The sequence below is a fragment of the Lonchura striata genome, chromosome 1 (assembly GCF_050655825.1).
Source record: "Lonchura striata isolate lonStrDom1 chromosome 1, ASM5065582v1, whole genome shotgun sequence".
Taxonomy (NCBI): Eukaryota; Metazoa; Chordata; class Aves; order Passeriformes; family Estrildidae; genus Lonchura; species Lonchura striata.
This window is the reverse complement of record NC_140703.1, coordinates 112070033-112081760: the sequence shown is the minus strand read 5'-3', so window position 1 is coordinate 112081760 and position 11728 is coordinate 112070033. Positions and strand designations below refer to the sequence as shown.

General features: G+C 42.7%; 1 long non-coding RNA gene across 1 annotated transcript; it reads left to right on the top strand.

The window, feature by feature from the left end:
- The first annotated feature begins 1547 nt into the window (after positions 1-1547).
- On the top strand, positions 1548-11215 carry LOC146768828 (uncharacterized). Its single transcript, XR_014956975.1, has 2 exons — positions 1548-3494; positions 3946-11215. It is a non-coding gene; the product is annotated as an uncharacterized LOC146768828 (long non-coding RNA).
- The last annotated feature ends 513 nt before the right edge of the window (positions 11216-11728 follow it).

The window sequence follows — 11728 nt, the reverse complement described above, 5'->3', positions numbered from 1 at the left end:
CATCAGGAATGCACAAGGAGAGGAAGTTGAGAAGCTGACCCAAGACCTTCTTTTGGTTTTACCAATGACTGGACAAATTATTGCTTTGGTATTTTAATTGCCACTACCTCTGCAGAGGCCTTCTGGATGCCCCCTGTGCAGGGTGAGGTAGAATTTGCTGTGGAAGTCACATCCATGCAAGGCAGCACCGACCCAGAGCTCCATGGAAAAACTTGCTAAGTAAATGATTTAGGAAATTTAAAAAATAAATTTGAAAATTACTTTTACTTCTAAAATTTCCATCACTACATCCAAGCCTTAGCACACAAATATGTCTTTAACATGGGACAAGCAACACCCTCACTTATTTTCCTCAACACTGGCTTTGAAGTTCTTTAGGGCTTTTGTGGCTCATGGCTCCTGGCATTGGAGAAGCTGGAACAACAGGCACAGATCAGAGGGCTGCACAGTCTGAAAAACCCATTTCCAAAATAGGAAGACAAATTGAGTCTATTTCTTGGGCCATATGGTGTCCGCAGAAATAGAATAATAAATGAGACGTCTTTTCAATGGCAAATTTCATTATTTTGGATGGATACTTGGCAAGTGCTGTTTAATGTTGTGAACAATATGAAGGAAAAAAAAAAGCACCTGTATAGCATGCATACATATACCTAAACAGAGTCAAGAGGATCAGATTTAAAATATTAAATAATAACAAAAAAGGCATTTAGGTTTGCCAAGTCTTTTATCCCTTTGTCCTATTATCTTTCTCATGGTGACCACCCAGGCCTGTTTCTCTGTTGTTCTATTTTTCACCTAAAGTGCAAATCCTGACACAGAGTGTGGAAAAGCAGTTTCACCCTTTGTAGACACACATTGTGGCAAAGTACAATTTTTAAGGTGAGGACATGATTACAAAGCTACATTAAAAACTATTAAATCAACTCTTACAGGGATTTGGAGCAAAATTAGGAAGGACTGAGTCTCAAACAGCCACTAATGCAAATGCTTTGACTTTTTTCCTTCTCTGAAACTAAGAGAAGTGTGTGTGAACTGGAAGCACTTTGCTGCACTGAGCTTATTAAGGGAACCACAAAATATCCAGGTCTGCTTCACTGTATCAAGCAGGAGAGAGGGAAAGCAATAATGAACACCAAAGAGACTGAGACAGAGCAAACAGAATGTAAAGGTTCACACAGAGGTGATCAGTAGCTTACTGCTCCCTCTGTTTATCCAGAAAATATGAACTCTGTGGATAATCACCACATGCACTTGCTGACTTTCATTTCCAAAACATACCAAACTGTGCTAAAATGAGAATATACAGAATAATTACATCCACAGTGGGCTGGAAAGCAGGAACTTTTTAACCTTGCACCACAGAAAAGCTGCAGGGGAGATTTTAGTTGGGAGGCAGGATGGGGAAGGGCCCAGAAGACGTAGTGAATCCTCCTAAATTTGTACAGAGAGTAATTGATTGTTTCATGGCCATCATGGCCACAAATGTCCACAATATCGCTTTTTTTTTTTTTTTTTTTTTTTTTTTTTTTTTTTTTGTCCAAAATCCTCCTCTTCTGTACACTTTGAATCCCTTTCTCTAAAATGTATCAGCCCAAATGCACACATGCACACAGATGTTCTCTGGACCAGGTAAAAGAAAATGTTGGTGCTTATCAGCCAGGAGCAAAACTGACATTCCTGACGAACTGAAGAGTTGGGAGCTTGAGAAGCAATACTCAGAAGCCCCCAGAAGGGTCTTAGAGAAACCACATTATGCAATGGGAAACCTGGCTGCATAAGACTACGTTTATTTATTTATGCAAATACAGGATTTATGGCCACACTGGTGATTTGTTGTTCCGCTGTATAATGATTAGGCAGAGCGATAGATTTTAACCAGAGTGTCATCTTGGGTCTTTCTTACCTCTGTTTGGCTATTATATCTAACAGTGAAGACACTGAAATAAATTGTTATTGCCTCTGATATGTAATCAAGCCGTTGGGAAGAGCCTCTGCACTTGGGGAGGGTTTGCTACACTGACAAGTGAGTGTTTGTACTGGAGCTGTTTCTGTGGTGCCTTCTTACCCCTTACATTTGGGGAAAAGTAACTCAGTGAAAAATGCTCACAGGTCCCTCTAGTGCCAAGGTTAAATCCTCCAGACTTTTGTACCAGTGCTCATTAATTTTTGGGTATCATCCTTCCAAGACCAGTGGCTCTGCAGTGCTGTTTCCTCGTGCCCAAAATGCTGTCAAGCTCCAAGGAACAGCTGCACAGGTGTGTTGGGAGATGGAATGCTGGGCCCTCCTGATCCAAGGGGATTGTGAATAGCAGCAAATAAATAGGATTTGCTCCTGAGATTAAATCTTAGGAGCTCCTGCACTCCTTTTCCATGGAAAGATTAATTTAGTGGAGAAATTTGTTATTCACTCCCCTAGCCTCTCCAAGCTACTTGGTGCCCTGCAGTCTGGGACCAGGTGAGGTGCAAACATCCCTGTTGCTGCTGGCCCCAGTTCAGCATCCCAGAGCTGTCCAGGCACTCAGATCAAATCCCAACAACAGGAACCTTGCCTAAGGCAACAGAAAATACCTTTGTAAGGGCAGGGACATCCTCAGCTTTTCCAGCTTTGACCAGATGAAGTGACAAGATTTAAATCAGTGTCTGAAATCTCAGCCTGACTCCAGATTTCCTCCCTTGGGGACCTGCTACCAAAGGGAAAATTTCTTTTTTTGTAAGAACTGCTCAACACTACTTGTAGTTTGGGTCCGCAGGGCCCAAAAAGCTTTGGCAGGGCTTTTTGCTGTCTGAAAGTGGAGACGAAGCACTTTCTTCAGCAGAGCTACCTGGGAAACACAGTGTGTTGGCTTGGAAGGAAGAGCCCGCTGGTTTCATCAGACCCTTAATTAATCAGCAGAGCAGCCCCAGGGTTGGTTTGCCTGTGCTGATTGCCCCGGGCAGGAGCTTTCTGCCTGTGCGAGCAGCTGACCTGGCACCCACGTCTCCTGCCTTGGGGAGCGAATACAAACAGGTCTGGAAATGCACCAGCGAGTGGAAAATGGAGAAAAGAAAGAAAAAACTGAGGAGCGCTGCTCCTGCCAATTCTACGCCCTGCCTTTGGAATGGTCGGGGTTTGCCTGGAGACCAGCGGGCAGCTCGGATTTATTTTATGGGATTTTTTAAATTATTATTATTTTCATTTCCTACAGGAGCAGGGGAGCCTGGAGCTCGCGAGAGGGCGGCATCAGCTCGGGAAAGCCGCCGGGAGCAGCGGCGCACCGGGAGCGGGAGCGGGGCCGGGGCTGCCCGCGGCAGCTCCGCGCATCCCCCGCTCCCTCCCCTGCATCCCTCCCTGGCACCGACAGCCGGCTCTTTTGCAGAGCCCTTCGCCCTTCACACGCAGCGTGCGCTCAAATGATAGAGGACACTGCATCCTCCCTGGTTCACCACCCCCCTCCAAAAAAAAAATGAAAAAATAAATCCAGCTGGGCGGAAAGGAATTGCAGGCTTGAACCGTAAGTCCTCCTTCCGACAAGCGTTGAGAGCTCCCAGAGCCACGTCGGCCGCATCTGTGGGTCCACGGGGCTGTAAGGGCAGAGCAGATGGGATGCTGATGGAAGGGAAAGCATCCGCGCTCCCATGGCAACCGCGGGAGGATGCTCCGCTCCCCTCCGCCGCGGAGGGACCGGGCAGCCTCTGCTTCGCACACCCCTTGGGCTCTCTGCGTTAGGACAGGGTATGTTTCGAGCCGGACTCCTCCCTCAGGTGTGTTATATTTAGTTTCAGCCAGCTGCGCCGTGAGCTAATTGTAAATCCAAACCTGCAAATTTGCTGTAAAATGTAAGAAAGTAGCTCTGTAGCTTTTTCACTTAAGAATCCGAACAGATAGATTTTTTTTTTTTTTTCACCTCTCTCCCGTGGCAAGGACAAAGAAAAGGAATTATCCCCATTTTATTATTCCTTCAGGAAAGACAATGGAAACCACTTGCTTTTCCAGAGACATCTGCCCCTTGATGACTGTCTTTACAAGGAAAGAGCTCCAGTCTCAGCTAATTCCTTTGAAAACCCCACTGAATAAAAGGCAAGTCATTTTTTTCCCTCCTGATTTAGAAGGACAAAGTAAAGACAAATCCCACAGACCTTTCATCACTTGTGATTGTTCAGTGCATTAGGACAATAGCTCGGTCTGCCTGACTGTGACTCCACTGCCTCAAGATTTGGGTCTCTTTAAATGGCAATAGATTCCCTCCCTCACTCTCACAAAGTGATTACCTGAATCTATGGGCTGTGTTGTTGACATAGGGACCCATTTCTTTTTATTTTCTTGGTGTGGCTTTAACAGCTCTCCCATTCCCATAAGCTTAGAGCATTTCCAGTGCACCTCTAGAAAGTGCAGCCCTTCTGCTTCATTTTAGAGGCAGGCAATTTCATTTTAATTGCCTGGCTTTCTATATTTATATACTTCATACATTCTGAAGCCCTTATATTGCATGCATTCTATTTTTTCTGGCCTCATCCCTGCCCAATCAGGTATAAAAAAAGTTTGACCTTCTAGTTTAGCTGGTGAACAGTGTGATCCTGCTGCAGAGTTCCTTGGCAATCTGTAGTGCCCCTCTGTGTACACACACATCCATCCATGGAGCTCAACCCATTTTTACATGCTCTACTTTGCAGTTTTTGTGATGCAAATGGTGCACTGGCCTAAGAGCTAGGTTTTACAATCTTTTGTATCGATGGAAAATCAGCAATATGTTAATCAAAGATCTAGATAGATTAATGCCAGAGAAAACTCAGAATATGTCCAAAGAATAGAAAAATAGCCACAGATGTTTACAGCACTTTCCATTTTTGCTGTAAACCACATGGGTTTTTTTTGATGGGTCATCTGATATTCTCACAAGATCCCCGTGTCCAACACAGACACATAGATAGAGACAGTTTGCTCTGCTTTAGTCGACAACATTGCACTTAGATAAATGGCTACAAGGTTTTGTTTGCTGCACCCATCTGCATTACACCAGAGGACTAAATGAGTCTCCTTTGAGGACAAAAGAAGGTCATATGTCCCTTTAATTGAAATTGCTCTTTTGGAATGGCACAAACAACCAGAAAATGAACAGAGAATTGTTCCATTTCTGTTGAGTAGAATAGAAAAATGCACTGCTTTTCTAAAATGTTGTAAACAATAATTACAAAAGCTTTCCTTTCTTGTCCAGTTTCCATCAGTGTACTAGCAAAGCAGCTTTGTGGTCTTAAGTCAATACTTCTTGATAAAAATTTATGATTTTGATAATTTTTAATTTATATTGTTAATATCTGTTCTCTCTGAAGAAATTTCATTTTTCTCATGGACTTAGAGTAGGTAATTTCTGCTCCATTCAATATGGGGCAGGAAACAGGGAATACAACACAGCTGTCTGGTTGAGATAGCTGTAAAATCAGCCTCCTCTGAATCTTCTCTTAATGGAGGTGGCAAAAAGCAGAGCTTGGGACTTCAGAATCAAGTGATGTAAGGTTTGTAAATCCTGTGCATTCGAAGTCTGGGCTCTTGGGCTTCCTGAATTGCTTTCAGGCAGAGCCACATTGCAAAATGTGTGGAGGAAGTTTTTTTCCCTGAAAAAAAACGTGCTGAAAAACAACGGTTGTTTTGGGTGTTGTCTAGACAGTCCTACTGTCTGCTAGAGACCTACAAAACTGGGAAGTCTTTTGCTATGCTAGCAAAGCACATGGGAAATAACACACAGCAGAACGGTCCCAGGGATTCCAATCAAATTAAGCCACGTGCTTACAAGCTCTGCTGAGCTGGAACCAAATTGCATTAGGTGGCTTTAACCTCTTCACAGATCACAAACACCAAGCTGGAAACAGCTGCCTCAGAGAGCAAGAAGAAGCAAAGCCCTGACTGGTGCCTGCTGAGGTGGTTCAGGCTGATACCGAGCTCAGAGCATGGCTCTGGGTTTCAGCAGAACAAAGGGTTAATTCTGGTGTGATGTGTCCCCTGTGCTGTGATTTGGGAAAATGAAGTCAAACTAACCAGAGGTCTTGGCCAGCTATTGTAAATGCAGGCAAACCCAATGGGAAGAAATGACAATGTCTCAGTTCAGAAGGCTGAATTATTTCTTTATTATAACTATGCTAAAATACATCAATATACTATATAAAAGGAGGATACTGAAACTACATACTACTTTCTCTGACTCTAACACAACTCCTGACCCTCTCCCAAGAGTCCAGCCACAGGAGGATTGGATTGGCCACCAGGCTCAAACAATCCTCACCAGAATCCAACCAAGCACTCACCCCAGGTAAACAATTCTCCAAACACATTCCACATAGGAAAAACAAGGAACAGAAATAGAAATTATTTTCTCTTTCATTTCTCTCTTTGCACCTCTATGAAAATCCTGAGAGGAAGAGAAATGTGCTTGCCACAGCCAGCCTCTGTTGACTTTGAGGGGGGTGTTCCTGTGTATGGAAAAAGGGATCTTCTTCATGTTGAAAGGGATGGGCACTGAAGGATCTGTCTGCAGCAGCATCTTCTGCGAGAGGAGATGAGACAAATGTGGGCTGGCTTAGGGCCTGCAGTCAGTGGAGGAGCACCTGCTCCTGATGTGGGTGAATTCAGTCCTGTGTTGTTACTTGCGCTTGGTTTACACTAACAAGGAGCATCACCAACACTGCCCGAGCCACCTTCCCACACTGCAATGCCTGCCATTGCCACTGCAGCTCCTCACAGGGACAACGTGTGCTTTACAAGGATTTCACTGCTTAATCCCATCCTTTTATATTGCATTATGATTTTTTTTTATATGAAATGCTAATGAGTGGTGTGCTAAAATTCTGTTCCTTCAACACCATGGCAGAGCTTACATGAAATGCTGGTTTTATCCCATAAGGGTGCCAAACAGAAAATGGTGTGAGATCCACGGGTGGTACACTTTTATGTGTGTAAAATTAAACATATTCAGCACTGGAAACCTGTCAGGGATTGTTGATGGCATCCATTCTGAAAGCCATTACAGCTGTGTCTGGGGCTTCACTTTCTGGCAATTTGCAGGTATCCACGGACAATGTTGGAATAGTCAGGATCAGTTTTTCATGCTTAAAGCCTTTAGATGTGTAAGGAACTGATTCCTCTTCAGCCCATTTTCAACGTGCCACATCCCAATAGAGTTTTTTTCATTTGGTTTCACTTTTTTTGAGAGACCCTTAATCATGTCCCGCCTGCATGAGGAGACTGAACATTTGCTTTGGGAAACCTCAGGATTTGAAGTGGATGTCTCATAGACAGCTGGTTCAAGCCAAAGCTCTCCATATAATGAATAAATATATTTATGTTTTCTCATTGAAACATGGTCAGTCTCAATACAAGACAATAGCATTTATTTATCGACACTTGTAAGAGCAACCAATGATAAGCAATTCTCCCTTTTTATGTACTGCAGGAACCCTTGAAATGCAATTTAATGCCAAGCAGAAGTCCATGTTTTTCATAATTGTCACAAACACTGGCAGCAGTAAAAAGATGCCTGTTCAGCTCACCTTTAACTCTCTAACAGATACAGAACCAGAAAGCAGAAATTAGTATAACATAATGTAACTTGATGCAATAATATGATATGAACCTGAGTGATAGAAAGGAATAAAAGAATGATCTCTGAAGACAAAGAAATATTCTGGCTCATTTTGCATAGTCCATCTCCCCAGAAACTGGCAGAACAGAAGCAGATGACAAAAGGGAAAAACACATCTGAAATTATAGGAAACATCGTATTTTACATCCAAATTACATTTCAAGACAAATATTTTCTCTTTAAAACTTGCATATCACATCTAAGTATCCTCTGAAAACTACAATCTAACCAGGAAAATATAGACATTCTCAGTATTACTGCTTTTTTCTGGGCAGGGAAGAGAGGGAGGGATGAGACTGGTCAGACCTTTTGAATTTCCACAGTTTTCAAGGACCCCTTCACCAGTTTGCCTCACCTCCCATATTCCAAAATTGTCTAATGTGCTACCAGCACAATCTAAAATAAAATAATAAAATAAAATAAAATAAAATAAAATAAAATAAAATAAAATAAAATAAAATAAAATGTAGTTTTAAAGATTAGTTTTGCTTGCTACTTTTTCCTATGGGTGCCTGCTACTTGCAATCTGCTCTTCAGAGCCTTCAGTGTTATACAGTCTGCATCATCTAAATCTATATCAGCACTGGATCATTGAATTTCTGTTAGCATATTAGACGAATAAAATACAATATCAAAAGTACTTTAGACTTTGTTTCATATAACACTTTCAAGGATAAAAGCATCAGATTACCTGACAAAACTGCCATAAAATTTACATCAACTGTTCTGGTGCAGAATCAGGCCCAGAGAAAATCTTGAATGATTTGCTCTGCAGATTTCAGCCTATGAACATCTCACAAGACTCATCTCACATAATACAGATGAAGTGTTATTTCTTCAAAATGTGGAAGTGAGCATTGAAGGAAAGCCAATACACAGTGAAAGTGCTCAGAATGTGAATGCTCCATCCAAAACCTTTTGGCATTTTCATTCCTTTTTTTTTGTCCTTGGGAGTGGCTGTCACTTTGGTGACCCTTCTGGTGAAACAGCAGCTTTGCTGCCCTCATTGGCACACAGCTGGTGTGAACTGCCAGCTACTCTCCCTTACATTAATGTGCAGACCTCAGTGCCCTGACAGAAGCCCATGGAACTAGTTCAGATTTGACTAGACTCCTGGGGAGCAGGATCTAACAGAAAGCAGAACTATTTCGGTAAATCTAAAAAAGTATCAAAATTTTCCCAGTGAAATGACACTGATGCATACTGTGCTCATGGCAGTAACATCCCTGTGATAAACTACTGACATATTTGATAATTTGAAATAGCTTTGATACCTCCAATTTTTATCTGCTGCATGATTGCACCTTGCAACTCCCTGATAAAAAAAAAAAAAAACAAACAAAAAACCCTCTTCATTTCCTACCCATGTGGATATATTTGACTAAAATTACACAGCCATTGGGCTTCATACTACTAATACTCTTCAAAAGTTCAGTCTGAAGTCCAATACCACCCCAGTCATCCGGAGTGTCCTACCATTAAAAACCTAATACATTTGTGTAAGAGGAAAAAAAAACCCTAAACACACCCAAACCATTTATGTCTATCAAAGAGAGATCTAAAATGAAATAATTTTTGGTTTTCTTCCTTTTCCAGGTCATACTCCGAAAAAAGGTGAGCTATAGAAGTGATGAGATACAAAAGAAGTATACATTATTTAATTGAGTTTGTTTTTTACCATCATTTTTTAAATTAAATGTGATAGAAGATTTCTAGTGGGACAACCTACTTAGATGCAGGTGGATCCACCTATTTTTTCCAGCCTGTGCAACCACTCTGAGCCTCTGCTAGCGGGACTTGGCTTTTCTTTTCTGACTTTCAGCAGGAGAAAACTTTCCAGGATTTTATTTCTGTGATGTCTGTCAGAGAACATGAATCTGTTCCCTGCAGTGAGATCCAACTTGGTCTCCTTTGAGTGCTTAAGTTTTACTTTGAGTTCCTGGGATCATCCAGATCTGAAGAGTTCTCCCTTGAATCTGCCAGAGCTGAACCTACACCTCCTTTATCTTCAGCTGGAACCTAGACATTGCCCAGCTTTTTTTGGTGGGTTGGTTTCTTTGTGGAGTTCAGTTACAGGATGCTTTGTCCTTCTGCCTTTGTGGGACACCCACACACATGTAGTCCCTGTTTCAGCAGGAATGTTGATCCATTTATCCACTGCTTTTTGGAAAATAACATACTTCTGCAGGCGAATATTTATGGGAAAGCTGTCAGAAGGAGTTTCTCTGACTGGCTTCAGATCTGAGTTACACTGAGGAGTAGAAAAATCTTGCAGTTAAATTGGAGACAGCCCATGTTATTAGTATTATAGACCCAAGCAGATGTATCCCACAAGATTCTTTTATTCTTAAGCCAAACACTCCAGTGGTTTAAGCATCATGGTGATTATTTGCAAATTATTGGCTCAGCCTCGAAATTTACTTCAAGCTAGGGAGCCTTCCTTATTGCAGATTTTCCCTTAAAGCTACAAGAGAAGATGACATGTTCTGTTTCTTGCTTTTCACTTGCTCAGGAGTGAAGTCACCTAGGCTGCTCACCCCATGGCTGTATGGATCTGAATGCAGCACTCACAGCCATGGCTGTCTTCTCTCCTGGACAAGACAGCTTCAGGTTCAGTGCCAGCCTTCTCCCATTGAACCCTAGCAAAATTTAATTATCTGTAGCAAGCAAAGTAAAAACCTGCTTCCTCTTCAGTTCTGAAAGCTGTACCATGCTAACCAGCACCCAGCCTGCTTAAATTGAGAGAAATCACTTGTGGCTGGCCATGGTCATTCCTGGAACTGGCCCCGTTCTCCTTTAAACTTGAGTAAGCCCTGGGAAAAGGTACTGCATTGCAAATGTAAGACCCCAGATAATTGTGTTGAGCCAGATCACAATCCATGCAAACATTCTTATGCAGCTGCCAAAGAGTCTCCAGACATGCACAGGGGGCAGTGTTTTGGAAGCAAATGTGTACTGCCAGGCTGCTCCTGGTGTATGCAGCACATCCCTCTGACTTAGGTTGGAAATGGGGGTGTGCATTCTATTCCTATCTGTCAGAGCTGGGGCAGTCCTCTTCTGTTCATTGGGCAGTTTTTCTTTATCTCTTCCACAGCTATTCCTCCCTCCAGGAAACATCTTCTGTTCATGGCCAGTGAGTGTCCCTGCATGGCTGAGAAAATTCCATCATCCCATGGGAACATGCTCTGCCCAGGGGGAGGAGCCAAGAATTCCTACCTGGATACAATCTGACCTGGGAACAGCACAGCAGCCTTTTCCCCCTGCATTCCCAGAGGAGCAGCTTTCTTCCCACTGCATTCCTAGAGGAAGCCCAAGCCCATCCACACCAGCCCTGGAGCTCCAGAGGAAAAGTCCCCCCTTGTGCAGGATCCTGCTCCAGCAGAAGCACAGCTGGCACTGCAGAAGGGCTGAGCCACCATGGGATGGGACCACCCTGACCCACGGGGTGCCAGGTCTATTCTAACTCTGTCAGTAGGTGTTTTTTAATATTTTTTATGTTTTTTGGGTTTGTTTGGTTTTTTTTTTTCATTTGTTTGTGCTATTACATTTGTTTTTTGGTTTTTTTTTAGTTTCTCTAGTAAAGAATTGTTATTCCTATTCCCGTATCTTTGCCTGAGAGACTTTTAATTTCAAAATTATGATAATTCATAGGGAGGGGGTTTAAATTTTCCATTTCAGGGGGGGCTTCTGCCTTCCTTAGCAGACATCTGTCTTTTCAAACCAAGACATCCTCCCAGTATGCACAGGGTGGGAACTGGGGTGCAGAAGTGAGATCATTTTATACAGGACAGACCCACAGGACTCAAATTTACTTAAATGCAGCTGGTGTTGAGGGCTGTGTACACTTGGATCTCCAGGTCCTCCACCTTCTGCTTCAGAACCAGAGCCTTGCTCCCTTTACCCAGCAATCCATTTGTACAACTGTTCAGACAAGGTTTTATTGCAGTGTAGAAAGGCAAATTACAGTGGCTGCTCACTTAGAGCAATTATCTTCCTTCCCAAATAGTCCCACTCCTTTCAGCAAGAGGTCACTCAGTGTGAATGAAGAGGAAGAGGTTGCCCAATAATTATTTTGTACAGCTGATCTTGCCCTTTCTGATTTTAGCTTCTTTTCT